The sequence below is a fragment of the Petromyzon marinus genome, chromosome 42, assembly GCF_048934315.1.
Source record: "Petromyzon marinus isolate PM22_M1 ecotype Great Lakes invasive population chromosome 42, UKy_Petmar_22M1.pri1.0, whole genome shotgun sequence".
NCBI lineage: Eukaryota > Metazoa > Chordata > Hyperoartia > Petromyzontiformes > Petromyzontidae > Petromyzon > Petromyzon marinus.
Window position 1 is genome coordinate 11484542 of NC_133708.1, and position 27903 is coordinate 11512444.

At 46.2% G+C, this 27903-nt stretch overlaps 1 protein-coding gene across 1 annotated transcript in view; it reads left to right on the top strand.

Moving 5' to 3' along the window:
• Window positions 1-27903, top strand: part of LOC116951166 (leucine-rich repeat neuronal protein 1-like) — a 121259-nt gene that overhangs the window by 14621 nt on the left and 78735 nt on the right. The window lies entirely within an intron of this gene.

Genomic DNA, 27903 nt, shown 5'->3' on the forward strand with positions numbered 1-27903 from the left:
AATAATAAACGGCGCAACCCAGTTGTTTTAGAATATGCTTCGTGACATTTCCTCCTCGGTCTGCAATCTGAATCAGTGTAAAAGCGGTGGACATTTTCACTTGAACTGTTTAATGCAACCAGTGCACTGGTGAAAATCATGCAGTTCTGTGAAACATACCTTAAAAATAAACTGGGAAGCTGTGTGGGATGATTGCTTGTGACATTTCGCCGCTGAATTTAAGCAAAAAAAACATCCAATAGGGATGCTTTGGTTTGGCTCATTGTGTCGTGAGAATTTCAACTGAATGCTAAAAATTTGAAACATGTCACACTCGATTAGGGTGGCAGAGTCTTTGTAGCCTTGTATATTTAAGTTTTCTTCACTAAGTCAAATTTAAAATGAGTCGAATTTCCTTCCCGATGCAGAAATGCCTGTTGTGGAATTGACCACGCATCCCAAGAAAGACACTTTATTAAAAATAAATAAACATGATGATTCAGAGTGGTTCCAACTTAAGGTCAATTCCGTCCAGGCCACCACACCTCACCATTGCTTCCTTCCTTCTGCCAGATCCCGCAGCTGTTAAGCAGCCAAGATGCGACCTCCAGTGTCTACTCTTTCCTGAGTGAAATAAAATAAGGAGATTTTATTATTATCCCTATAAAATTGAACAATACAGCAGAGCATTGGACATTCTTCTTCTGCTGCTGCTGCCTATTAATGGTCCCAGGCATCAGTCATCCACCTCGACATTCCTCTTCTACCCACCAGAGAAGTGAGGCTTTGTGGTCGTGGTGTCAGAGTGTGGGTGGGTGGAGGAGGTCAAGGAGTGACACGAGTGCATTCTGGGTATGACCTACTTTTGTGAAATGCCCCGCTTGCTCGTGGCCAGCTACCTACCTTCAGCTTTGAGCTCTGCTTCATGAAATATGCATGACTGCCGCATATTTTTTTAAATCGCAAAACTTGGCAAACAAACACCACCTGATTGTAATGAATTACCCATGATGTTCTCTGAAAACTGTGATAATAAATACACCATACAAACTCTGTGCGTATGGTGTATTTTTTTAGTACTGTATATATTGTAGTATATATGTAACATATTCTACAGATATTAAGATATTTCCTCCCCCCCCCCCCTTCCTCTGTTTTAAACTAAACGTTGGGAGCAAGTCTTACAACCCGGCGTGTGTGCTCACTTGCATGACTTTACTGACATCGAGCACAAGTTTGGCATTCATCTTAATTGCTGGACGTGTTATAATCCGCAGAATACTGTGCATATTAAATGCATACTCATCAATACAACATTGGCATGTGAATAGAATAGACATTTAGACAACATATTAAAAAGGATATCCAGATAAATAATACATACCAGACTGAGAATTCGTCAATAATTACATTTGACTGCGAGCTCCATTAATTGTGCCAAAGTTTTCAAATATACAGTCAGGGGTTGTGGTGAATCGTCACATACCAGGGATGAGTTTCCATTGAGAAATCATTTAAAATATCGTCCAAGTGCAATTCCGCATGTATTTTATTTGTCGGTTTTTGTTGTTGCATCATTTATCCAAAGTACCATTGTCGCGCCCCTTCTTGTTCAGCAAAGTTACAGCCTCAAGCTGCCACGTGGCGTGGAAGTGTCATAATAGACGTGCCATCATTTTATCTGACGTTATACTTTTCGATTGCTCCAAAGCGAAAAAACTATTTTTTAATCGTCCAAAATATTTTTTTTTACATTAAACCGATAACATGGGGGGGGGGGGGGGGGTGGCGGGCACCCCGATTACGAACTCGCTCTTGGCAGTGGCTGGAGCTGAAATGAAATTACATCAAATTAAATCCAAACAATGTAAATGAGTGCTCTAAATTGCTGCACGATGTATTTCCTTCATGCAAATAGGCAAGACATTGATTGCACTTACATCCGAATGGCATTTCTCAACCCAAGGTCAACCTCAAATGAAAGTTCCAGCGAAACTGCCTGCAGGAAGGAGCATGTTTCTCCGTGATAAACTCTTCATTTCCTTGCGCAGATCACATTTGAAACCTCGTCCTCTCTTTTAAATCCCAAACAAGCGGACGCAACTCGAGAGGCTTGTCAGCTCTCATCTCTATTCTATGGTTCTTTCGGTGAAGTCACGTCGATAGAAAAAAATGAAAACAATAAAATAATAAAGAAATGAAAATCAAGTGAATAAAAAAATTACAAAAATATCACGACGTTTCGTTCGCAACACAAACAATTCAGTTGCCGATGACGACCGCTTGTGTAGCGATCGAAACGTAGTGATATTTTTATTATTATTTTGTATTCACTTCATTTTAATTTTTATTATTTGCTTATTATTATTTTTTTCTATCTACGTGACTTTACCGAAATAAGCATAGAATATGAATCCCTGCAGTCACTGCAAGTTTTAAAGTCAAAATTTAGCTCTCATCTGCTATCTTAACTTCAGTTTTCTTTCGAGCTCGTCATTTTTCATTGCAGACCCCCCACCCCTGCTCAGTAACTGGGATGAATAAGCAAGGAATTGGGTATAGCGCTCACTCCATTGGTAATCCTGAATCATCATTTTATTAACAGTGGTCAAATCCACTGCTGAATGGAGACTTTCTCCAAGCCACCGACGAACTTTCGCAGCGCACGCAATGTAAGAATAATCTCCTGGCCTTGCACACCAACAGATTCCATCACTCCATATTACTCTGTTCCACTGTTTGGCTGTCGGTCCGCTATTACTCTCGACCACAATCCATTGTCCCTTCTAGCGACGTGCCCTGCCCCACTTACCTTTCGGAACAGCTCTGAATGGTTTTTGAGAATTATATACTTGCGTAAGAGCTCGCTAAATCTGCAGGACAACCAATGTATACTTCCTAGAGAATAGTACAGGGATCATGATGATGATGATGATTACAATGACAGGCAGAGATGAGTTTTGCAGTTTAGACTTATAAGACTCCTTTCCACGGCCCTATTGCCCATGACTGCAATTATCCGTGGCCCCAGTGGTCGTGAACAATCTCATCATTCATGGATGGCTTCTTCCCATAATGTGCATGTCTGTGGATAAGGGGAGTGACAAACAATTGGCGGCGGCACATTCGTATTATCCACATTTAAATGTATCTGAGGACGATAATCGCCATCATCATCTGCAGCAGCGAATGTTTACTGACCGCTCGACGAAGGCGTCTCCTTGCTGACGCCACTCCCCATGACTCAGCGGTCCATCTTACTCATGCACAGAAGCTCCCTCTCCACGACAGTCCTTGGCTGCCAGTTGCCGAACGAAATACTTGATGAGGTCGCACTGATTACGCGCAAAGTGATTGCCGCAAATTCACCTCGCTCTCCTCGTAAAGGAGCCTACACCATCGAGCGAACACCGGGTCATCCTCGCAACGGCGGCTTTCGGCTAGCCTTTGAATAAAGACGGTGGTCACCGCATCGCGTGCTATCGGATGCGCTTCGTCGTCTGGAACGCTCTTCCTTCCGATATTAGGAAGCCACTGGAGCTATGCGCTTTTAAATCTACATTGAAAACTAATTTATTTAAAATAACTTTCTATACTTAGCTTGCTTGTCCTTCCCCCGCACCTCCAATTAGCACAGTTGGCTATGTGCGGTGCGAAAGAAGTCCAACATGCATGCATGTGAATGATTGTCTATTATTTGTGTGCGGAGATGACAGGCATGGGGGTGGTGAGGTGAACGTCTTGCAATGCAGGTATCTATTCTTGCCACGTAAATAAATGAACAGGGAAACAAACGAATGATCCGTGGACGGCTTGACAAGTTGGATAAAGTTCTGTACACGTGTTTGAAATACCGGGGGGTCGAGCGGCAGTGCGGCGGCTGGCCGCAACGTGCCACGAGTCGGATCATATGAGTTGGATTCCCGGCCACGACTACCATATGTGGCAAAGTACATCAGCAGCTGTGCTGCATGCCTTCACCAGGCGTCGCCAACCAGCATGGTTAAGCACGTTAAAAACAAAAAAAAACTCCACGATTGACATGATGTCAGGAGGCCTTCATTCATCGGTAGTTTGAGAATGGCCAAATTACTTACATATTCACTGAAAGAAAATGTGTTTTTATTTTACCAAACGAAGTGCCTTATCACGTGAAAATAGATAGCAGCCAAATAATCTTAAATGTCGAGGCAAAAAACAGGAGAACTCGGAGAAAAATCCACACGATCACGGGGAGAACATGCAAACTCCAAATATACAGGTGTCAGGGCCGGGATCAAACCCACAATCTCCTGTACACCAGTCGAGTTAGATAACACCTCGCCATACAGATCCCTTTCTCCCAGCTCTCCAATGGCTAGCGGGCGAGGTGAGGGACAAAGGAAGCAGTTCAAGGACACCCTCAAGTCCTCCCTGAAGCGCGGAAACTTCGGCCTTCAAGAGCCGGAGTAGCAGCAGCCTGCCGACTGCCTAAGGGGTGGCGCCGGTGACCCCAAACGGCTCGACGCCGAGGGTTTGAATCGCAGCCACAAGAAAAAGAGAAAGGAAAAGGGTAGCCGACCCGGCACTGCGGATCCAACTTCTACCAGGGACCGTGCGGCACCCCCCCCCCACCTCGCCCCCCACCCCCCCGGGCCCCCCCACAACGGCCGAATATTTGCGGATCTAGGATTGGACTCCTCAGCGAGCCATCTCGAGAGCTGCCACCAAGACTTGACGGACGTTATCCTCGAAACGTCGAGAGAGAATGCAGACGATAACAGCACACGGTGCTTCTTCGTAATGGGTTGGTCAGTTTAGCGGTGTGCCGCTCGTTTGAGAAAATAAAAGTAAGGCTCTATGCCTGCTCCGTTGCACACAAGTCATTTAATTAATTCTGCCTAAAAGCCAAGATTTGCATTTCAACAGGACCGAAATTATTTATGACCAAGTTTCACTCCTCTCCCTCCCCCTCTCTACTCCACTCTGATGTCAATGTCTTCCACACCTCAGAGCAACACTTTGCAGGTTTCGCTGGGATTTTATTGCAAATCCGTGTCTCTTTTCATCAGCCGCCAAACCAAAAGGAGTGGCCTCAAAAGCTAATTCCCACATTTCTCAGGTGGTTTTGGACAGAATCAAATAACCCGTGTCTTCTGCTGCTGCTGCTGCTGCCTCCACATCGCAATGTGCCTCGCCGTAACGCTCTTTACTAATCTATTTCGATCACTGCTAATTACATATCCATACCATCTCAGCGGTAGCTTGTTTGACAAAGAGGGTTGCACCTTTTTTAACGTCTCAGCAAATTTAATTACATTTTATTACATTAATTCAGATACAATGCAAGTAATCGATACGACTTAATCACCAATAGGCAGTGGTTTGTATATAACATGTGCCCTTGTTCATAAACCATGCGAAGCGTCTATGTTTTGTTAAGCATGGTGGCTGGGAAAGGAACAATTAACAAATGGCTGGAGCCAGGAGGCGTCTTGGTGGTTGATGTTTGTGACATAGCATGGAGCCAATGCTGCTGAGATCTCAGATTCAAATCCAAGTTTCAGGCTTCCGTGATTGAAGCAGGATCTCAATGTGTCTCGAATTTTATTATTAGAGTATATTTTTTTTGTTTGCATTCTGACCACAAGTACTGTGGTTAATGCAGACATGAGTCCTTGTAAAAGGTTTCAGTTTCGTGTTTTAACATCTTATCACAACTGTTTTGTTGCCAGAAAAAAGGGGAAAACCTATTCTCATATTTTGGTACTGGCAAAGGAGGTCCCATTATGTACCCAACCAGGAGTTAAACTTTACAGCCTTTCTGATTTGTGAGCCCCCGACTGCCGGGCCTACTCCAGTCTGGACATCGATGCCACGATCTTAAAGCTGCATCAACGGTGTGCGTCTCCGCCCGAACAAACAAGCGTCGGTGCGACACTCCGGCCAGCCAGCCTGAGCGTGGTGACGGAACCTCCCCATTGCCACGGCAAGAGATATTTCTTTTTTTCTTAATTTTTACCCCAAAGAATGACCGTTGTTGACTTCTCACACTTTTTTTTTTACAACCCCAGAGTGACAATGGGCTGAGATGACCTCCCCGACTGGAATTTGAGCTCGCAACATCTTATTTGACAACACTGGCAGAATGGAAATGTTTTTTGAAAGTCGAATGCGCATTGGATTGCATTGCAAGTGTCTAAATGCTACTCGGTCTCACTACGTTGTACAAGATTGTCGGACATGTGCAGCATCACAGGCACAGGTGTGCACGTTTATATTGACACTATTTAGGTATTGATGAGATCAAGTTAACGGAGTGGCAGCCAAGGAATGAAACGCCTCCGAGAGGAAGTCCACCTAGAGAGATTGAGCGACGAATTAGACGAGATGGGAGAGGTTGAAGAGCACGCGAATGTGAGTAGAGTGAAATGAGAGGGCAGAAGTAGGCAGCGTCAAGTCGATGGAGGATCTTGAAGATGGTGAGGATGGTCCTAAAGTTGATCTGGGACTGGATTGAGAGCGATTGGAGTACTGGGATGTCGTGGTCCCGTTTACATGTAAAGGTGCAGCCCAGCAATTGCCTGCTCACCGCACTGCTGGCAGAAGGGCATCCTCTACCTCCGATTAGCACGGATGGTTATGTACGGTGCAAAAGTCGACCAACATACATCCGTACACTAGAGAGCTTCTCTAGAGGGTTTTTGGCCTACTTCTCCCACACTGGCCAGATGTCTTGTAATTGGAGGGAGTAGCCACACTTTGCCCCATCACGTGGTATCTGCCAATTAACGAACTGTGGTGTTCCTACGTAGACTGCTGGGGTGGAGAGAAGCAACGAAGCAAGCGGGAGGGGAGGGAGCTGGCGAGGGGGGGGGGGGATCGAACCGGCGACCTCTGTCGCTAACCATCACTCAACTGTGGCAGCATCCCTCGGGGTATCGATAAAATAACAACAACAACAACAACAAAACACGTTCCGTGGATTTCCGACGCAAGTTGGTCTTGATCCTATCGTGTCGCACTTCACACGCGGCCATCGACACCTCCAGAGGCCAGAAGCTGCCGCTGCGACGTGACGCGGTGGGCACGCGCGCCGCCCAGCCAGGCCGCTGTCCGTTTGTTTCGCGTGCAGACGCCCCTGGTCCGTGGCATTCGCCTCTCCCGCCGCGGCGGTGTCTCCCGGGCCGCTCTCGAACGTGCACGGGCGAGCGCTGGCGGGCACCGCGGTGGCGCGTCGCGGTGCCATCTGTGAGCCGCCGGGTGCCGCCCAGCCAAGGTCGCGCGAGGTCGACCTATTAATTGGAGGTTTGTTGGCAAGCCACGTGGCCCCCACGGTGGTGGCAGAGCTCGTTGGACTGAGCCGTTCGCTGTAAGGCACGGTGGATGAGGGCCAGGGGTTATGGAACTTTACACGCAGCTCGTTCGTCTGGGATGTTGGGTTTTTACCTCCACCGCGTGCACACGTGCCCTATAACCGCTGCATAAAAAAGGCGGCTCGCGTTCCGGAAGGTTGTGAGTACAAATCCTGGTTTTGGGGGGGGGGGGGGGGGGCGGGGGTCGAGTCAGTCCAGCATCCCTCGGGTCAATAACACAAGCACCACTTTGTGGGGTAGTCAACAGTGGTTGTCCTATCAAGATGCTCGCCCACACCATAAGAACGTGGAATTTCCTTCACTGGATCAGGGCAGTAAACAGCAGAAGAGTTACCACCTCCATGCTCGTTTGACCGATGAATCACTCTGACTCCTTGAAGCGAAAAAACATATCCCCTGTTTCACCTTGTCGGGGCGAGTGCTGACACGGCACACACGATTGGATGGTGTTGCCAGCACCACACCCAGCCGCATCTGTCACCCAATTGCTGGTTTTCAAATTCTGTGTTGTTTGATTCACAATTGGGTATCATGAATCGTAACATCGGTCGTGAAAACCTATGTCTAAAATGAGCCAACATCTACGTTATTTGTTTATGGCCGAATTGACCTAGGGGATGCCCTGATCAGGTTAAGCTACCCCTTGCCACTTGATGCTATTCATGGCGAGAAATCGATACCAGGCCACGGTGGTTTTGCACACGGCACGAAGCACTGCACCGCCGCTATACACACACACGGACACATATTTAATAATTATAACCCCAGGATGGTGAGTTACGAATTGTTCCTATCCATCACTGCTTAGTAGAGAAAACATGCACACTAATATACACCAATAGGAGGGAAGCATTGTCAGAGTGGTTATCCCACTACGCCATGAACCCAGCCATCTGAATTCGATTCTCGATTTGAGTTGATATGGGACCTTTTCCTCACCGCCGCCACCCCATCGCCAACCCACACTGCCCAGCGTGGTGAAGTATGGTCAAACGACCCTCCATGACTGACACGGCCTGGGGAGGCCTTTATCCACCAGCGGAATGACAAAGTGATTCAACATAAATTAGCTCAAAAGTCTCGGTGCGTTCAAACTGAAATCAATAATAATACTTTACGTGTATAAAGTGCCCTTAAACAATCGCTCTCAACATTGCAACCAATCTCTCCAAAGCATAACAACTGTTGATGTAAACAAAAGGCGGCTGCTCACCACAGAGGCGCGATGAGTTGTCAACACGTATCACACACACAGAGACAAATATTCATAAACAGGCACAGGTACAAACCTATTGAGCCAAACAAAAAAAAACTAATTTCCGACGGGGATCTTGTTACACCATAGACTTTACCGAAAGAACCAAGAATATGAATCACTGCAGCCACGAAAGCTTTAAATAAAAATTAAACAAACAATCCGATAACAACAACAACAACTGTAATTGGTCAAGTTCCAACTGGCTAAGTTGTGCATCGACGTGATACAACCAGCGCTGAGACTGCGACGAGGCTGGAAGAACACATTGCATGCACCAGGTTCAGCACTGGGTGCGAAACAGCTCCCAAGTCAGTAACATTGCAAGAATGTCACGATGCTGATTCTCTCATTTCATTTTCACCGTCTCATTTGTATTGTTCATCACGAATGTTTCACTCTCGATTGTGGAGTCGTGTTCACTCCATTAAGCTAAAATAACATCCGTGTATAACTTGAAGAACGTAATCGATAATGCATCGTCTTACACACACGATTTTACCAAGAGAATGACACACATCTTATGAATGTGGGATGTCCACCACTGATGTAGACGAACACCACCCTATACTTATTTGACGAGCAAGACTCTTCATATTTCACAAGTTACATGCAAGACAAAGATCCGCCACGTATCCTTTAATAGACTGCTGTCAGCGAGCACCTATGAATGTCGGCATGGAGCACGGGGAGGCTATCACCACTCCACCCAGCCTTTGTCTCCCGACTGTTGATGTTCAGACCCGATACCAGGTATTTATTTACATGTTTCGTCAGCCTAGGGGAAGACCCCAGGACTGGTTCAGATATCCGTCACCGATGCTGGCATGAGGGTGAATTGAACTGGCATTGCCGGGATCGCAGAGAACTGCGCTCAACACTATACTCCTGCCCCTCTTCAAGCAGCGAGCTGAAAAAAATATATGCATTGCATTGCATGAATACTTAATTTAAATCAGAATTTTAAATTGAATTCACGTAGATTAATTAATTAAATGAAACAAATTATGGATTATGATTGCTATAATCTTTACAGTAATTGCTGATGCTAAAACACTGCAAAATCGCAACATCGAACAGCACTGCCCTGTTGCACAGTATCGTGCACAACATCTATTCCCAATGGAAACATGGACAATACGCTCAAGTCTGTTGCGATGGAGCATTCAAAGCTCCGTAGACCTTGCGTTTAGCCCTGTAAGAGGGCTGAATTTGTCATTTTTCATGTAGCACCTCCATAGAGCTCCATATATTCTCGCTCGCATTGCCCCCTCTTCTTGATTGGCCACAGCACGCTGTGTTCACAGCTACGTTATATCACCACCCCCTCTCAAGCAACTGTGAGCCTACACCCTGGCAGCTCCATGAACATCTAATCAGGTAAGAACAGCGATTCATTTCAGCCTTGAACAGTCTGGAACGCTGTTCCAGGAATTACTTTAGCACGCCACATCAATCTAAAATTATGTTATCCTAAACCTCTTCATAGAATTGTAGAAATATATATGTCCCGATCATATAGATTTAGTTTCGATAGGCATACATTTTTCCCTCGTGGTAGTGCCTTATACCTCTATTCTCTACTCCAAACCAGCCGAGCAGAATTCCACAAATATTTCAAGTGAAAAAATAAGCCCTGGGTGAAAAATGTACCCTGCACATCCATGGCACGCTTCATCTCTCACACAATAGAGCAGTCCTGGCACGTGTGTTCCGAGTATGGTCCGGTAAACTGGCGGTGAAACTCTGCAGCCGAACGCGCACCTTACCGGACATCTGCGAAAAGGGCCTTCACAGCTCATCGGATTTCTCGAGGATACGTATAGATCCTGATTCCGAGCTCTTTGCGTGCGTGCACGCTGCGTTCACCTGTTCCCCTCTTCTGTTCGCATTGCCGCCAAACGACTACTTCGTTTGGCTGCCAAGGGCAATGGCACGCCACGGAGTCACAGCCGCTGTGCCGCTGCGCACAACTCGACGGCTGTAATCTAGGAAGAGCGCTGCACCGGGCGGCGGTGGAGATGGCGAGGATGATGGTGGTGGCAGCTGCGGCAACATAGAACAAAGATCCCCCATTTACCCCGAACAGACTTTTGGGACAAGTCCTGTTAGCGAGCATCTATGAAGGCCGGGGGGTGGGGGGGGGTGTGGGTGAGGGGGGGGGGCAGCACCACGCGGGGGGTGGGGGGGAGGGGGGGCAGCACCACGCGGGGCCACCTTTGACTCCTGCAGTCTACAGAGCGCAGCAGTGACTCGTTGGAGGCCGAGTCGACCTCGGGGGCATCCCCAGGACCGATCCGGATAATCCCCACCGGTGTTGGTGACTCGGGGTCGTCGTGGTCCGTGAGCTCACCGCTGCCGGTCCCCCGCAAGGCGGCCGCGGCTCAGAAGTTCACACCCGATGTGTGGTGGTGGTGGTGGTGGGGGGGTTGGTTGGCGTGCGTGACTGACATCGGTCGCTTGTTATCAATCTCGAGCAGCGGGGGAGCCACCTCTCATCAGCCGCGGCAGATTCAGCAGCATCACACCGGTGGTCTCGTTTTTTGGGGGGTTTGTTCGGGCCCAGCGAGGCAGGTTAATTTACTGCAACGTTGATAGGGATGACACGGTGGTTGGGTTGGGAGCGGGCTAGGGGGAGAACGTACAATAAAATGAAATAAAATAAAATTTAAAGGGAAACGTAATTGCATGCATTATTCATGTTGCAGTGAAGTCGAGGCATAATAAGGCAATCTTATTAACCGGACTTCACTGTACGCTACCTAATTGATGCCAGGTTTCATCATCTTCCATATAAGTCTCGTATCGTATTTAGCGCACTTTAGAAGTAGTCTATTGCCTTGGTGATGAAGTTTAATGTTTGTCTTCTTTGGTTCTTTCGGTAAAGTCACGTAGAATGAGAATAAAATAATAAAATAAAATAAGACAATACAATTTTCACGACGTTTCGGCCACAACACAAGTAGCCTTCATCAGGTGAAAGAACAAAACTGTCGTACCGACTGAACTGTTCTTTCACCTGATGAAGGCTACTTGTGTTGTGGTCGAAACGTCGTGAGAATTTTATTGTCTTATTTTATTATTTTATTCTCATTCTACGTGACTTTACCGAAAGAACTAAAGAAGATGAATCATTGCAGTCACGAAAGCTTTAAATCGAAGTTTAATGTTTGGTCAAGGCACGGTGTGATCGGACAAAAATACATTTGAACAAAGCAGTAAGACATTTTCTTTGAGAGTTGCCAATATGAGCAACGTGATTCATAAAATGGCCCATCGCTCCACGTCAAGTGAAAGTATTGATTGCAATTGCAAACTAAAATAATGTTGTGCACTATCGCTGCATGTTTATGAAGTAGACATGGGTGATAATATACAATCCAGGAATACATGCAAGTTCATGCAACGTGTTACTACTGTATGTGTGTGGGGGGGGGGGGAGCGGTAGTGTAGCAGTTTACACGCTGGGCTATGAACCCACCCGAGTTCGATTTACGGCCAACACAAGTGATAATTATCTGAACCGGTCCTGGGCTTCTCCTAGGTCGACTCAACCTCAAAATGAGTACCTTGTGCGGTGTGTAAATATCGCCACTGGGAAGACAAAGGTGGCCGGGCGTGGTGTTGGTCACCCACCCCCTCGTGTGCTGTGTCGGCCTTCATAGGTGCTCGCTAACAGCACTTGCCCAAACCATTGTGAAGGTTATACGGGGGATCTTTGTAATTGTCTTGATTTCAAGGTGTCACCGCTGCCCAAACGAGCGAATATTGACAAATGCAGGTTCATTGTAACCACAATGATCGTCGTGAAGTCACGTAGCAATTGACAGCGGTTGGTCAATATCAGTTTTTTTCATGATAATCAGTGGGGTTAACCAACTTCGACGATTAGAAAAAATATATTTATTGTGCGCCATTGGGTGTCAATGCTTCAAGTTATTCGGTGTTACCGTTTGCTGTTTCTTAAATGCTTCGCTTATATTTACAACTGGTTCTTTCCATAATAGAACGAGCTGGTTGCTACCACAATAGTATGCACATTTAATGAGCATTTTGTTGTAAAGTGTTGTAAATTGTGTCGAGTTCGTTGGTTGGAGTCACACTCCGTGCCTTCTTGAGTGTAGGAATTGCGGAATTTTGTAAACAAACGTGAAGGTTATTTCGGTAAAGTCACGTAACTTTACCGAAAGAACCAATAATATGAATCCCTGCAGTCACGAAAGCTTTAATTCAAAATTTAAACGTGAAGGTAAGAACGGAGCCACATTAACTGCCCTTTGTGTTATTCCACTGCTGGATGAGGGCCTCCCCATACCTACCACGCTGGTCAGTGCGGGTTGGTGAAGGCGGAGAACACAGAAGTTGGTGAATAGAAGTACAGTACAACGATGATGTGTTTTTTTTCCTGCACAATCTAGTCCCGCAGTAGCCTACAACGCTTGTTAGGCATGGTGCTCACTGATAAAAGCACTATCCAGGCTCAAACCGGCTTAGCTTCTAAGATCTGATGAGATCGTGGCACATCGAGGGGGCCATTCGGTCACGTGTCATGGCAGTGGTGAAATGTACCGAGAGTTGACATTTGTAGAACTGTATATCCTGGGCATATGACGAAATGGGACTCTCACAAGTGAGGCGAGTCTATGCTCTTAGTCTGGGCACCGATGAATGACTGCTGGAGAACAAAAACGGCTCTCACTCATTATGGATTGTCACTTAATGAAATCTATGCCACCTTTGTGAGTTGCCCTTATCTGACGTGTGGGGGTGCACTGTTCGCTTATGAGGCTTCTGAATGGAAATTGATCTGTTTCATGACCTCGCGGTGCAAGCATAGCTGGTATGTGCATGGTAAAAAATTTTTTTTACATTTATGGCCCTTTTGTCACTGTGGAATGAAGGTCAAGGCATCTCTCTGCCTTTCAGTTATGGGGGTTGCTTGACCTTACTTCACCATGCTGGTCGGTGTATGTTGGTGAAGGGGCGTGGCCATGACTGGTTCAGATATCACTCACCACTGATGACAACCACAGCTAGGAATTGAACTCAGGAGAAAGGCGAACCCTGGTTCACCACTGTAACCCACAGGTGTCATATACTTGTATAGTGACTCAACTCGGAGGCAGTAAGACTTGGAGGCACTTCTTTTATTAACAAATCTCATGGTCTCGTCTGCACACTCTCCACAGTAGCTCAGCCTAGCCTGTGCACAACACCAGCCATCTAACACTGACGGCGTTAACTGGGATAGCCAACTACGATCCTTCGTAGTGAAATATCTATCGGAGACGTTTAGCAACGACGGCGACGAAACGACAGCAATAACGAGATGGTAATGACGACGAGATGGCGTCGACGACGATCTTGAACGGCACGACGGGAATCCCACTTCCAGCCACAGCCACGAGGTCTCTCACAGGGGCCCCTCTCACACTCCCAGCGTGGCCTCGCTCTGCCCGGGTCACGCCCCCTTTCTAGAACCTACTAGCGGGTTCCCGGGACTTCCCGATGGGCCCCCCTCTGTGACCTTTCCCCTCGATGTCCCCCTCTCTTATATATCGTGGCCTGCTGGCGTACTACTGCATTGCTTGGTGTTTAAGGCAAACAGCTATCATTGAATGTCGTGGCGTGGCCCAAAGTCACATTTAAGATTATCGACCAATGGGCTTTCCGAACCAATGATTCTACACAAAGCGGGGAATCGAAAAAATGTTCCTCTGACCATAAACAAAGCTCATTTGAGAGCAAAATTTGGTGCCCGGGTGACATAGTCATTCTAAAGCATCTATGTGAGATTGAAAGTATGTATCGATTTCCGTACGGGAAGTTTCGGAAAATTGGCATTCCATATAGCGGCAGGCTGCAATACTGCTTTGAATCCTGGTGTCAGAGCCAACAACACGACTTATATTATTCTTGGTTCTTTTGGTAAAGTCACGTAGAAGGGAAACAATAAAATAACAAAAATATAAAACAATAAAATTCTCACAACGTTTCGATTGCAATACAAGCAATCATCATCAGGTGTGAAAACCACAGCAAGAAAATTTTAAAAAGTGGCGTTTTTTTAACGTTAGCACCAAAAAACCCGCCATTTTTTTCAAATTTTCTTGCTGTGGTTTTCACACCTGATGATGATTGCTTGTGTTGCAGTCGAAACGTCGTGAGAATTTTATTGTTTTATATTTTTATTATTTTATTGTTTCCCTTCTACGTGACTTTACCGAAAGAACCAATAATTTGAATCCCTGCAGTCACCAAAGCTTTAAATCAAAACACGACTTCTGTTTTAGAACTCCTCCAATGCCATAAAAAATCGCATACACTGCTTGGAATCGTGTGTGACATTGGCTTTAAACTACACAGAAAAGGTCCAAGGCCTGTGCCAAGTTTCGCTGGCACGGGAACATTCCTTCATGGTCAAGGGAAAAATGCTATTCGACTCCCGATAACATTCAGAAAGAGTCAAAATCTCATAACTGCCTGAGGATTTGTCTCGTTCAAGTTTTATTGGTCAATGAAGTTAGATTTACATTCTACTTCCCTTAATTCTCCTTTACCTTCCTGTCTCACAATCTGCCGAGACTCTCTTGTGCAAGCTACTGATGAGGCATTGTGCAATTAACGCGTACATCCTAAGCAGGAATACTGTCGAGGCTCTGACCCACGTTGTTAAGTCTTTCATGGAGCTCGTGTCAAATTAGCTACAATTCACCATGGATAAAGAGATTAAGGAACTCTAATTAAAGTGTCCAAATTGGGAGTGATTGAGAGCACTGCTTAGAGATGAAGTGTTTTGTTTGTTATTTATTTGTGTCGCCTCCCCCCCCCCCCCGCACCAATTATATTCCCATTATACTGGAGGCATCACGCGCCGTGACATGAAAGAATGACCATTCAGAATGACCACAGAGCAGTGCATCACCTTGTGTTATAGAACAGCACATGGAAGGTGATAGCATGGAATAACTTTTTTCAGATTCCTACGAAGTGACGTTTCATTCACAATACAGGCACTGAAACGTCACCACGTGATTCGCTTTGGGAATGTTTTGCGTGTGGCAGCCAAATATTAATTATCCAAGACGTGGATTTTTAAGTGAAAAGCCAAATTTCCTACAATTGGATTTAATGCAACCTCACCTTCGTGGGTTTCTTCCCACGCATATAAAGAGTCTTTGTAACCAGCGTGGTTTCATTGGATAAATAAGCAGGTATTTATTTATTTGTGTGCATGTGAGTGTTTGCAGTCATTGGTAAACAGTTTGAGGCCTTCAGCACACGGCACTTTAAAACTCCCCTCTGAAGATAAAACTAAAACTAGTTTAATTTTTACCAGGTAAGGCCCGCTGGGCTATATAAATATATATTTTTTCAGAAGCGACCTGGCCACAAATGATAACTCAATGAAGTGGCTTATCGTCGCGTGGAAATGTACAGCAGCAAAAAACACTCTAAACCGAAGTTTCCTAAATGAGGAAGAAAAAAGGGGAGAACCCGGAGAAAAACCCAAGCCACCACGGGGAGAACAAACCGCAAATATACAACAGGCGTCAGGGTCGGGATCGAACCCACGTGCCCCATGTATTCCAGGCGAGATTGTTAACGTCTCGCCAACTCTGTGCCTTGTGGACGCTCATCCAGGATGATAGCTTTGGCGGTGAGGTAATTGGGGAACAGCTGGATTTTATAATGGAATCATTAATTAAAGGAGAGGCGTAATCAACAGTGGCTGAAACCTGGATTGAAACCCAGGCTATAAGTGGCAATGGATCAAATGTGCTCTGACCTCTAATCCACTGCCATATTTTTTTGTAACTTCGTATTTAAATACTTAAGGAAAAGAATCACAGTGCTATTGTTAAGCTTTAATGCATTATATATAAAATGTTGTTCAGATATTTCCCACAATGTAATCTTCAACACGCCCTCAAAAACGCCACGTTACACAATCCAATTGTTTAGAAAAATGAAATCACCGATGACATCCTTCGCCACTGACTTTCATCACATTTTAGTGATGTCAATGTTTACATTTCAATGCAAACAATACAACATTGCTACGGCGAAAAGACAATGACCACAATTAATTTTAAGCGTTTTCTGTTGTTTATGACCATGCAATTGTTGTTCTCTATGGACATATATTTGTTTCAGTAAGACTGGCATGGCACATAATGGGGTAAGACTGTGGTCAGAACCACAGGTGGCTCAGCAATGTTTCTGATAATTATCATTTGTTTTTGATGCAACGCGCATCAAAATGGCAGAGCCATTTACATCTCATCTCACCATATTGGAAATGGGCACCCCCAGTGGCAGCTGTCCCTGCGTGGCACAAGGTGCCTCAACACCTAGCCTGCAAACGGCTATAAGACGGTGAATGGGGGGCATGGACGGAGTTTTGGGGTTTGGAGGGGGGGGGCACCGGGGGATAATTCCCCACCTCCCCCCAAGAAACTGTACACTTTTATTAATTTAGTTTCAGTAGTTTACAATGAAGATATGAAACATTAATTGCATGCACCCGCGATTCCTCATATGAGGGACACAACGAACTCCCCCCACCCCTTACAAATATAGAAGTCAAACTCCGCCTATGAAGGGGGGCAGCGGGGGGGGGGGGTAATGTATGCTGCTATGTATCATCCCAATTGAGTCATTTGTCTTACAGTTTTTTTTTCTTTCGGACACTGCCATTGGTATTAATTGTCGGCTATGGTGGTGTGGGTTGGGGAGACCCAAAGCAATTACCAATACATACTGTTGGGCAGGAATCAAACCCAGGTTGCCAGGATCATGGCGGAACGTGCTTCATCACCATTTGCCATGCATGGATACGCACACACATCGATAACAACGCTGACCTTCTCAAGTTAGCCGGCGCTGAATCTTCCTTCGCTCGAACTATTTATCATTGCCATGTAGTTAATAGTCACACGTGGCAGCTTTTGTGTCCAGGGATTTGGATGCATAGGGCATGCAAGGAGGAAGCATTCGATTTGAAGGAGAGGTTGTGGGTGGTTGGTGTGCTGGGTGGGAGGCAATGGGGATGAGGTGGGTGGGGGGGATTTTGGGGGTGAGAAATAGCTGGGCCGGAAATTACCGTGCCCTCTCATGATAGCAGCAGCTGCTTTGACAACTTTAGATTGGGAATTTGAACAGTAAATAATTATCCCAAAACGAGGCATCAGATCAATGTTGTGTAGAGTGTGTCTCAGATGCGTGACTGCATGACCTTTCTATAATAAGTGCAAGTGCAATATATATGTATGTAATAAAATACAAATATTCTCCATTATAGCCTTTAACAGACTATTGGAGCTAGTGCTTTTAGCGAGCACCTATGGAAGGCCGGCAACATGATTCGAGTTGCGTGGGTGGGTGGCCAGCACCACGCCCGACCGCCTTTGTCTCCCCAGTGGCGATGGTCACACACTGCGGCAAGTACTAATTTGAGGCTGAGTCGACCAGGGCCCATTCATATATTCATCACACACAGGATGATGAGAAAACGGGCATCAGACCTGTTTTACTGAACTAGTTTTGAATAAGACGTTGCTATGCTGAGCTCAGACAATCCCCCCCCCCCCCCATCCTGAACCGCCAAAGTGTTGAGAATTAAAGAAGGAACACAAAAGTGGTGGAGCATTTATCAGACTTGGCTCAATCCGAACGTCTGTACACATCTGAAGAGAAAAAACTAAAGACTCAAAGTTAATAGAAATGCATCGGCACAGGGAAGCACCCCATTTCGTTTTGGATAGAGGGAGTGCAAAAACCCCGTGGTCCGTCATCGTAATAATCACGAACCACGATCAATCCACTGCTGGATGAAGGCCAATTTAACTCATTCGAAATATCACTTGACTTGACATCAACCAGGTCACCCTTGCAAAAAGAGGCGATGTATCACGTGTTCTCAACGGGTCTGCGATCCATCTCGTGGTTAAATAATGGACAGTGCTGCTCCATGGTTACTGTGATTCTGCTCGTTGGGTCTCATCGAGAGATGTGTTCATTCACGTCCTGTTATTCTACGAAACACTAACCCAGCCATCACAGGGCTCGCCAATCGTTCGTAAGAAGATTTGGTCTCACTTTCTGTTGACTCTGCTTAATCAATCCTTTCACTATGCTGTGGATCTCCTTCAGGAGATGTGGCTAGATCAGAATCAGGATCTTTGTTTAGAGCGCAAGAATAGGATGAGCTATGGCAGCTAATTTTCACGATTGTCCGGTAGGGGCGGTTCAGAAAGCTACAACGACGTAACGAACACAACAGCAGGATAGGGGTGCAAAGTCTAGTGGTCTATTCGTGTAACCCAATAAGTGCAATAATTACTACAGATTCTTCAACGCCGAATGCAGTCTTGGGCAAGGCAGCAAAACCAAAAGCAGACCATACCAAGACAACGCACAGTCCCTCCAATAAAATTCCACGTTGCAATTGAACTATCGATACACAGGTAAGGATCAAAGTTTGCGTGTGGGTAGCTAAACTTGGTCACCGAGCCACGCAGGTTTTGCCGTTTTAAATGTTTTAAATTATAATTGTTTTTATTCCACCAGGTAAGGCCCACTGGACTAGATATCTTTTTTTCAGATGCGACCTGGACACGAATGATAGGTCGACGAAGTGGCTTACCACGTGCAACATTTACATTACCCAAATACTCGAATCGCACACTTTTAAATGTGGAGGGAAAAACCGGTGGACCGGGGGGGGGGGGGGTGGAATCCACACGACCACGGGGAGCGAGACAAGCAAACTCCAAATATACAGCAGCAGGCGTCCGGGTTGGGTCCGAACGCACGACCTCCTGTATACCCGGCGAGGTAGTTAACATCTCACCACCGCGGCGCTATTATTTCCTAGATCGCAGCTCGGAGGGGTGGGGGGTATCTATTGTTGCACACGCTTAATGTTGTAACGCAGGTGGCGTGTGCTCTGGCACTTCTCTGCTTATCACGAATCCGTTGTCGTTGTTGTTGTTGAAAATACAATGAACCATAAAAATAACCACGCCATCGTTACGGGTAAAACACGTGTGACACACGCGACAAAAAAATACATATATTTTGCGAGTTCCTATGACGACCGGTTTCTCTGGCAAGAGATCGTGAATCTCAATTAACGTGAAGATTCATCGGGAGAGGATTATGAATTGCGTAATCCATCATCTCGTGGATCTGGCGATGATTTTATTTTATTCCATCTCCTCGTGTATAACTTTGAATAGGCATCGGGTGACTCGAATTGTGAATCATTATCGTCCCCCCCACCCCTTTATCTACCGAGTGCGACACTGCTACGCCAACACGGAAGATCAGTCATCGTCTATCTGAGATTTTCCCCCACTTTTGCGATAAACTTCAGGATGTAAAAACCCATCGAGAGTGGCGAATAATAATGAATATTATAATTTATAATATTATTATCGCTACCATTATGTGGTGTATTCAGGTTACTAATGTTGTACCACGCATATGAATGTGAACATTACCGATGGGCTAAGATTACCGATCATCTGAGATTTTCCCACCTTTGCGATAAAGCTTAGGGGATAACATCCCATCGAGGGTGGAGAAATATCATTGTAATGTATGTTATTACTATTTCTACCCTTCTGTGGTCTATTCATGTTACTAATGTCTACCACGCAGACGAAATGTGTGCAATTACCGCATTAACATGGTCACATGACCATGTCCAGGTTTTCCCTCGCCGTCTGCGGTAGTTGTCGATGCTTTCCGAACAAAGAGGCACGAACAAGGCGAAACCTCATGAGAAGACAGCCGCCTGTCGATTAGCTCGCACGGTACACATGGTACACACACCGTGCACACGGTACACACACAGCGCCAAGCAGCACCACGTAATGTTGCCCAAAGTCCGACTGCAAAGCCGCATATGAGTGAATTCAAACCGCATCGTAGAGCGAATTTTCGGGATAAATAGGTTAGCCGCATGCACAGCGGGGAATCGCACAGACTCAACTCGCGTCGGTCTGGGGGAAAGCTGCATGCCTATTCAAGGGCTCCTTCTGGAGGAGAGCCCAGACACTGAATACCGAATAGTTCACGTATCGACCACGAGTTTCTCAAGGTTGTCACGCGATTTGAAAGCGTCGGTTTCTAAACACAACGTACGATGCGTGTACCGCATATTCCTACGCAGGTTTCGCCTCAGAATTGATATTCATCGATGTGCTGAGCCCGCGAGTTGAAACTGGTCCTGTGTGTCCACCCTCCCCTCGATGGGTTCTGTCCCCACTTAAGCCAATGTGCGACAGTCGGGACGCTTCTGATTGATGCCGGTGATGACGGTGATGGCGGTGACGGTGATGGTGGTGACGATAATAATCGCAAGGCTGAGAGTTAAAATTCCAATCGGTGGTCGACACGGCCCATCACCCCTCATGATCGATACAATGAGTACGGCTTTGTGGAAAGTCATCAAAGGCAATCATATTGAAGACGCTGGCCCTCGCTTTAATAAAAATGGAATTTCTACCACTGGCTCGGGGCCACCGATATTCAATGAACGCTGCCATCGTCCTGATTTGAGCAAAGGAGACACTTTGATTTGGACCTTGGCAGTGCGCTGATAATCCAGATCCTGGCTTCAGGTCCACGGCATTGCTGTAGGCCAGTGATTCACATGAAAGCCGGTACGATTTTACGATTGTATAGGAGGTTGATTACGGCTGGCCGGCCACTGCATAAAGTTAAGCGAGTAACTCGTCAGGGGTGTGCTCGATACTGAATTGCGAGAGTTATGCAATGGGGATCAGCGGCCCATTGTCCAAGGTAGAAAATAAATAAATAAAATACGATGAAAGGCTATTCAGTAAAAACGTAATGATATGCCCTCCATATTGATCGCGTGGCACTGCAGGAAAATGGCCTTTCTCTTGCGTGTGGCTTTTGGCCAACTCTTCCCACAAGACAGATGAGGCGACGTAAATTGGAATACTCAGATTTTATCCCACCGCTGGCAGTCAAACAAGCAACGGGTCCCGGTCAAAGCGAGTAACGTGGCGTCGTTCCCATCTTGGCGATTGTTCGTTTCCATTTGAATTGTCCATCACCACCAATAATAGAACAAGTGAGATAAAAAAAAAATGTTTTTAGCAATTGTCACAATCGTGAAAACTACTCCCAAAGTGTTTACCTGCTCAAATTGGCATGAAGGGAGTTGGTCATCTCTGTTGGTAGCTTTGAGCCAGAGATAGAATTTCCATATTTATATGTCCAGGGACAGTCTCTCCACAGGAGAGCCCACCGTTGACGTCATTCAAACAAACGGTAATAACTTTACGAAATAGGGAGCGACATACGGATGAAGATTGAGAATTGAACAACCTCACAAATTACCACTCAGTCAAATCACTGCAGTGCCCCCATAAATACAGCAGTGTAAAGATGTATTGCTATTAACCCGGTCATCTGAGTGAGATTCCCAGCGACTGCTAACATTGGTGTGTGTCTAATATCTGAACCGGTCATAGACCCTCCCTTCACCAACCTTCACTAAGCAGAGCGGTGAAATGTGGTCAAGCAATCCCCGTAGCCGATGTAAAGTGGGCAGATATTTAACCAGCAGTGGTTTGAAAACAGGTTGTCAATTTGTTGCTGATCTCTTAAAAACCAAACATCAAAACGCACAAATTAAACAAATAACTGGAACAACGTACAACTATGTAATACAACAGTGGACTAAATGCGCTTACGATGAGAACGATCTATTTCAGCATTGATGCTCAAGCAATCATACAAATTGTTTTGGGAACACAAATTCCCGTTCGCGAAACGTGTGATAATATCACGGGGGCGTACGATACGCTTAAGACGAGAGGAAACGTAAACGTAAATAATAATACGAAAGTGGATTGTAACGGTCACGAGGCGCTGCGTTCGATTCGCAGGTCGTTGAATTTGGAGCTCGCCTCTGGCTCAGCCCCCCGAACAATAACGGCTCGCTCATTCATTCTCCTCCGGCGTGCGCGCGCGCGCTCGCACTCTCCCACTCTCGCTCGCCCTCTCTCACCGAGTAAAATCAAGTAGAATCAGAGGCGCGGTGATAACCGGTGGACGCGTGAATACGCGCGGCATGTGTGAGCGGTATTGATCCGGACCCCACCCTCCACGCCCCCCCACCCCCCCGCCTATCACGGTGCTTCGCAAGTGACAGCCTCAAATGCTGCTCCAATTGTTGCAACCAAACGTTACCTTCTGACCAAGCCTTAAGAGCAATCTCTTAGGAGCCCCGCCGCAATCAAGGCATTTCTTGGCGTCGCTGTCGGCAACGCTGCGGGTCTCGTGCAGACTTCAGCCCGACCGCACGGCCCGGTCTCTCTTTGGGCGTTCTGGGTGACAGAAAAAAAAAACGTGGACCCCCACCGACACGGTTGCATCTTGTGTGGCGTTAGATAAAAGGCAGGAGGTTTTCGTTTGGGCCTTTTTATTTTATTATCATTTGAGCTGAGTGGAGTCCACTTGTTCCACCAGAGTACGCGTGTTGTATCAGGGTAGCTGAGTGGAATCGACTTGTTCTGCCAGAGAATGTATGTTGTATCAGGGTAGCTGAGTGGAGTAGGCCGCGTGTCCCACCAGAGTACGCGTGTTGTATTGGGGTAGCTGGTGGAGTAGTCCGCTTGTTAAACCAGAGTACGCGTGTTGTATTGGGGTAGCTGAGTGGAGTAGTCTGCTTGTTCCACCAGAGTACACGTGTTGTATTGGGGTAGCTGAGTGGAGTAGTCCGCTTGTTCCACCAGAGTACACGTGGTGTATTGGGGTAGCTGAGTGGAGTCCACTTGCTCCACCAGAGTACGCATGTTGTATTGGGGTAGCTGAGTGGAGTAGTCCACTTGTTCCACCAGAGTACACGTGGTGTATTGGGGTAGCTGAGTGGAGTAGTCTGCTTGTTCCACCAGAGTACACGTGGTCGTATTGGGGTAGCTGAGTGGAGTAGCCCGCTTGTTCCACCAGAGTACACGTGGTGTATTGGGGTAGCTGAGTGGAGTCCACTTGCTCCACCAGAGTACACGTGTTGTATTGGGGTAGCTGAGTGGAGTAGTCCGCTTGTTCCACCAGAGTACACGTGGTGTATTGGGGTAGCTGAGTGGAGTCCACTTGCTCCACCAGAGTACGCGTGTTGTATTGGGGTAGCTGAGTGGAGTAGTCCACTTGTTCCACCAGAGTACACGTGTTGTATTGGGGTAGCTGAGTGGAGTAGTCCACTTGTTCCACCAGAGTACACGTGGTCGTATTGGGGTAGCTGAGTGGAGTAGTCTGCTTGTTCCACCAGAGTACGCGTGTTGTATCGGGGTAGCTGGTGGAGTCGTCCGCACAGCTGCCATGTGTTGCTGGGACACGGTTAAGAGCAGTCCACTGTAGTCAGAGCAGAGGGAATTCACCCTGTTTCCTTCGCCAGGTCTATGAAATTTACATTCCTAACAGATATGCACACAGCATCTGCTTTTTATCGATACGTAGACAGGTAGGTAGGTTAACGGATGATGGCCTGTTCGGATTGCCAACTGCACTTGCATATCAGGAATTCAGGTGCAGTTGTTTGTATTGTAAGTCCAATTTTAAAACATTTATTTTCATTATAACTACTCATTCAGCCTTCGGCAGGATTCATCGGCCCAATGGCTTCTGTTATTGTCTGAGTTCATGGCGTAAGGCACCTTTTGGATGCCCTGCATGAAGATATTTGGATCAAAGCAAAATGTAATGGTTTGTATTATAGTGTCGGTTCATAATAATAATAGCAGTAAGGGCCATGAGCCGGTGTGGCCTTTTGGAAAAATGTTTTCCAGCAGTATTTGCAAAACAAGGCAAACCCAGGACCAGTTTCGGCCGTCTGAGTCTCATCAGCATCATGTGACCTCGTAAACAAAATAAAATAAAAACTTACTTTCAGGAGGTGAAGGGGGCGAGACTGTCTGGTAGGACAGCGCTGGAGTGAGAGAGCCACGTTCAGATCACGGCTTTTAAGCTCTCACACAGCTTAAAAGCCGTGATCTGAACGTGGCTCTCTCACTCCAGCGCTGTCCTACCAGACAGTCTCGCCCCCTTCACCTGATGAAGGCCGCTTGTGTTGTGGCCGAAACGTCGTGAGAATATTATTGTGTTATTTTATTTTATCAATTTATTATTTTATTCTCATTCTACGTGACTTTACCGAAAGAACCAAAGAAGATGAATCATTGCAGTCACGAAAGCTTTAAATCGAAATTTACTTTCAGGAGTTACCCTGGAATATCATACGGCTGTTCAGCACAGTACATCAACATTATGTAAATGTAGCATGTGCTGCACTGATGGTATAAAACAAAAAAAAACAAAGGAACATTCAGGTCTACCACAGGATGGCCTTTTATAAACAAAGCTTATGCATGTATGTTGAACTTCGTTCGCACCGTACATAGCCAAACGTGCTAATCAGAGATGCGGGGGAAGGACAACAAACGAAACCCAAAAAGCAGTTCTGATCACATGGGTTTCCTAACTAGATTTAGAAGTGCATAGCCCCAGTGGCTTCTTAACATCGGAAGGAGGAGCGTTCATGACGATTTCAAGAGCTCATCTGAAAGTGCTCGATGCGGTGACCGTCTTTGTTCGATGGCCAGCCAGAAGCCACTGCTGCTACGAGGATAACCGGAGCTCTTGTGACGGTGTATGCTCCTCAACGAGATTAGCAAGATATGTAGTTATATCATTATCAGCCATGTTCAATCCACTGCTGGATGAAGGCCTCCACATGCTGCTGACTCTTCTCAAGATCCTGCGATGCAATAATAGACCTAGTACCAGCACAGAAAATATATATTTCATTGCTCCATCCCCTCTCGGAAGCGATCCATTCCTCGGCTACGACTCTGCCGTTAATCGGTGAACATCACCATAACATCCCTTGTATTGATGTGTCCTGTCCAGATCGATGCGGATAACTTCTTCGATAGCCCCGTTTTTTTTTTTTTTTCACCGCCAGGAGTGAAGGCACACGTCCAATAATGAAGTGCTCTGGTCGAGCGTTGGTGGATCACACAGAGGCCACCATTTCCAGTGAAACTCAACCTGCCGGCCTGCGACGTGGCAGTGCGGCAAATATGCCCGCGACCCCCATCGGTGCAGATCTTTCAGGACGATCACCTCCTGTGCAACGTGCATGGGTGTGCTCTGGCTGCTCCAATCTCCACCCATGAACAATGAAATGAAAATCGGTAACAACAAAAACTCCTTTAAAAAGAACACCTACAACTCAGCCAGGCTTTAACACATTCGGTAAGTCAAGGGTGACATCACAACATTATAGGGGGGTATAGCAGTGGCACTAGTGGTTAGAGCACTGCACTATGAATCCGGCTACCTGAGTTAAATTTGCCGGCCATAGCTAATGTTAGTGCACACAATATATCGTTCACTATCCAGCGCTGACCAACACGGTGAAATGGGGTCAAACAACCCCTATACCAGATGTAATAAGTCCTTCAGCCAGAGGTGATATTGTAAAGTTCTGTATATATATATATTTTTATCATTTATCCTTTCAGAATGGTAATGTGGGATATGTGAAGTGTTTCTGAAAGGAAACACGATATATAAATATATAGCACTTTACAATATTTAATTATTTTAGCTTGCAGAACAATGCAGGTGACATCATACATTACCGAGAGACTTCCTACCGATACATTATTGTAATGCATAGTCAGAGGAGCAGTGCATCATTTCACAATGCTGTTCCAAGACCAACAAAATGGAAATATGCATTAAACTGAGTTTCAGATTTTGAAATCTCTTCCATTATTCTTATTATTCTTTTATGATGCTGGAAGGCATCATATATTATGCAGGAGACATTTTAAAATGTAGACATTATGGATATCCTAAGCTAATGTTTCTGCCAATGTGCGTTGCCCTATATAGAAGTCACGGAACCTATCATATGCTAAACAGTGAGCAAGCTATACAATGTGTCACCACTTTTCTCATTCACTTGCTATTAAACCAAAAGCTTCACGGTGGCAGGTGAACAGCCATCCAAGGACAATTTGCTCCATTAACTAAACTAAGCAGCCAACACGCACATGCGATGTTTGCGAGCACCCATTAAGGTAGTCGTGACGCTTACTCGGGTGGCGCATGCCTGGCTACCTTTTGCACGTTCAGCACTCACATTTGCCGCACGACCACACCGCGAGTGCTGATCCTCGACAGAGTCAACCGAGGGGAGACCCAGATGAGTTTCAGGCACGGACTGGCACTGTTATACCTTTCTCGGAATTGAACTCAGATTTCTGAGGTGTGGGCAACAGGCCTCTCTCTCTCTCTCTCTCCCGCACACGAACACACGTAGATATTCCACACGTATCCTCGTGTGCCCTGGGAGCGAGCGCAGTAAGCAACTTGCACTCAGACGGATACGGAACACAAGCAGGGATGCGGTTAAGTGTCATGCTTGGCAGCCTTTGTTTCCCCAATGATGAAATGTATACTCTGCAGCGGGTACTCATTTGAGCCTGAGTTAACATAGACAAGGCTCAGGACTGATTCATATACCATGTGATTTTAGTGTTACACATGGGAGCGCCGTGGTGGCGAGATACTAACAACCTCGCCTAGTATACAGGAGGTCATGGGTTCGATCCAGACCCTGACGCCTGCTGTATATTTGGAGTTTGCATGTTCTCCCCGTGGTCACGTGGATTTTTCTCCGGGTCCTCCGATTTTTCCATACACATTTAGAAACACGCCTTGAGAGTATTTGACTGCTATACATTTCCACGTGATAAGCCAATGTGACCAAGTCGTTTCTGAAAAAGAGCTAAATAGTTCAGTTGGACTTACCTGTTAAAATTATTTTAAAATTTTTATTTTTTAGTTTAGAATCGAACCCAGGTCACCATTGCACTGCTGCGCCACTGTTCCACACACAGACCAACAACAACTTAAATTCCCAACTAAGTGGCAGTGATGTAACCATTGTGCCAGACTAGGTGCACGTTTAGACCACTTGGAGTGTCGAAGGCTTATCGGCACGAGGTCATTGGAAAGACCCAGATGTTACGGGTTAACCGAGATGAATGGCAAATGCACCACCTGCACTCCCCAACCGTGCCAGCTTGCTGAGCATTTAGACACCCGGTGCTCCGCTCGTTGTTGTGAGCGTCTGCCAACTGCTCAGCAGCAACTTTCATGAGCCCCCTCCAGAGGTCCATCTTCGACACCGCGGGTGCAAGTGGGGAACAAGTCCGCTCTGCTCCACTGATTTGGTACGGGAGAACGTGGAGAAGGAGG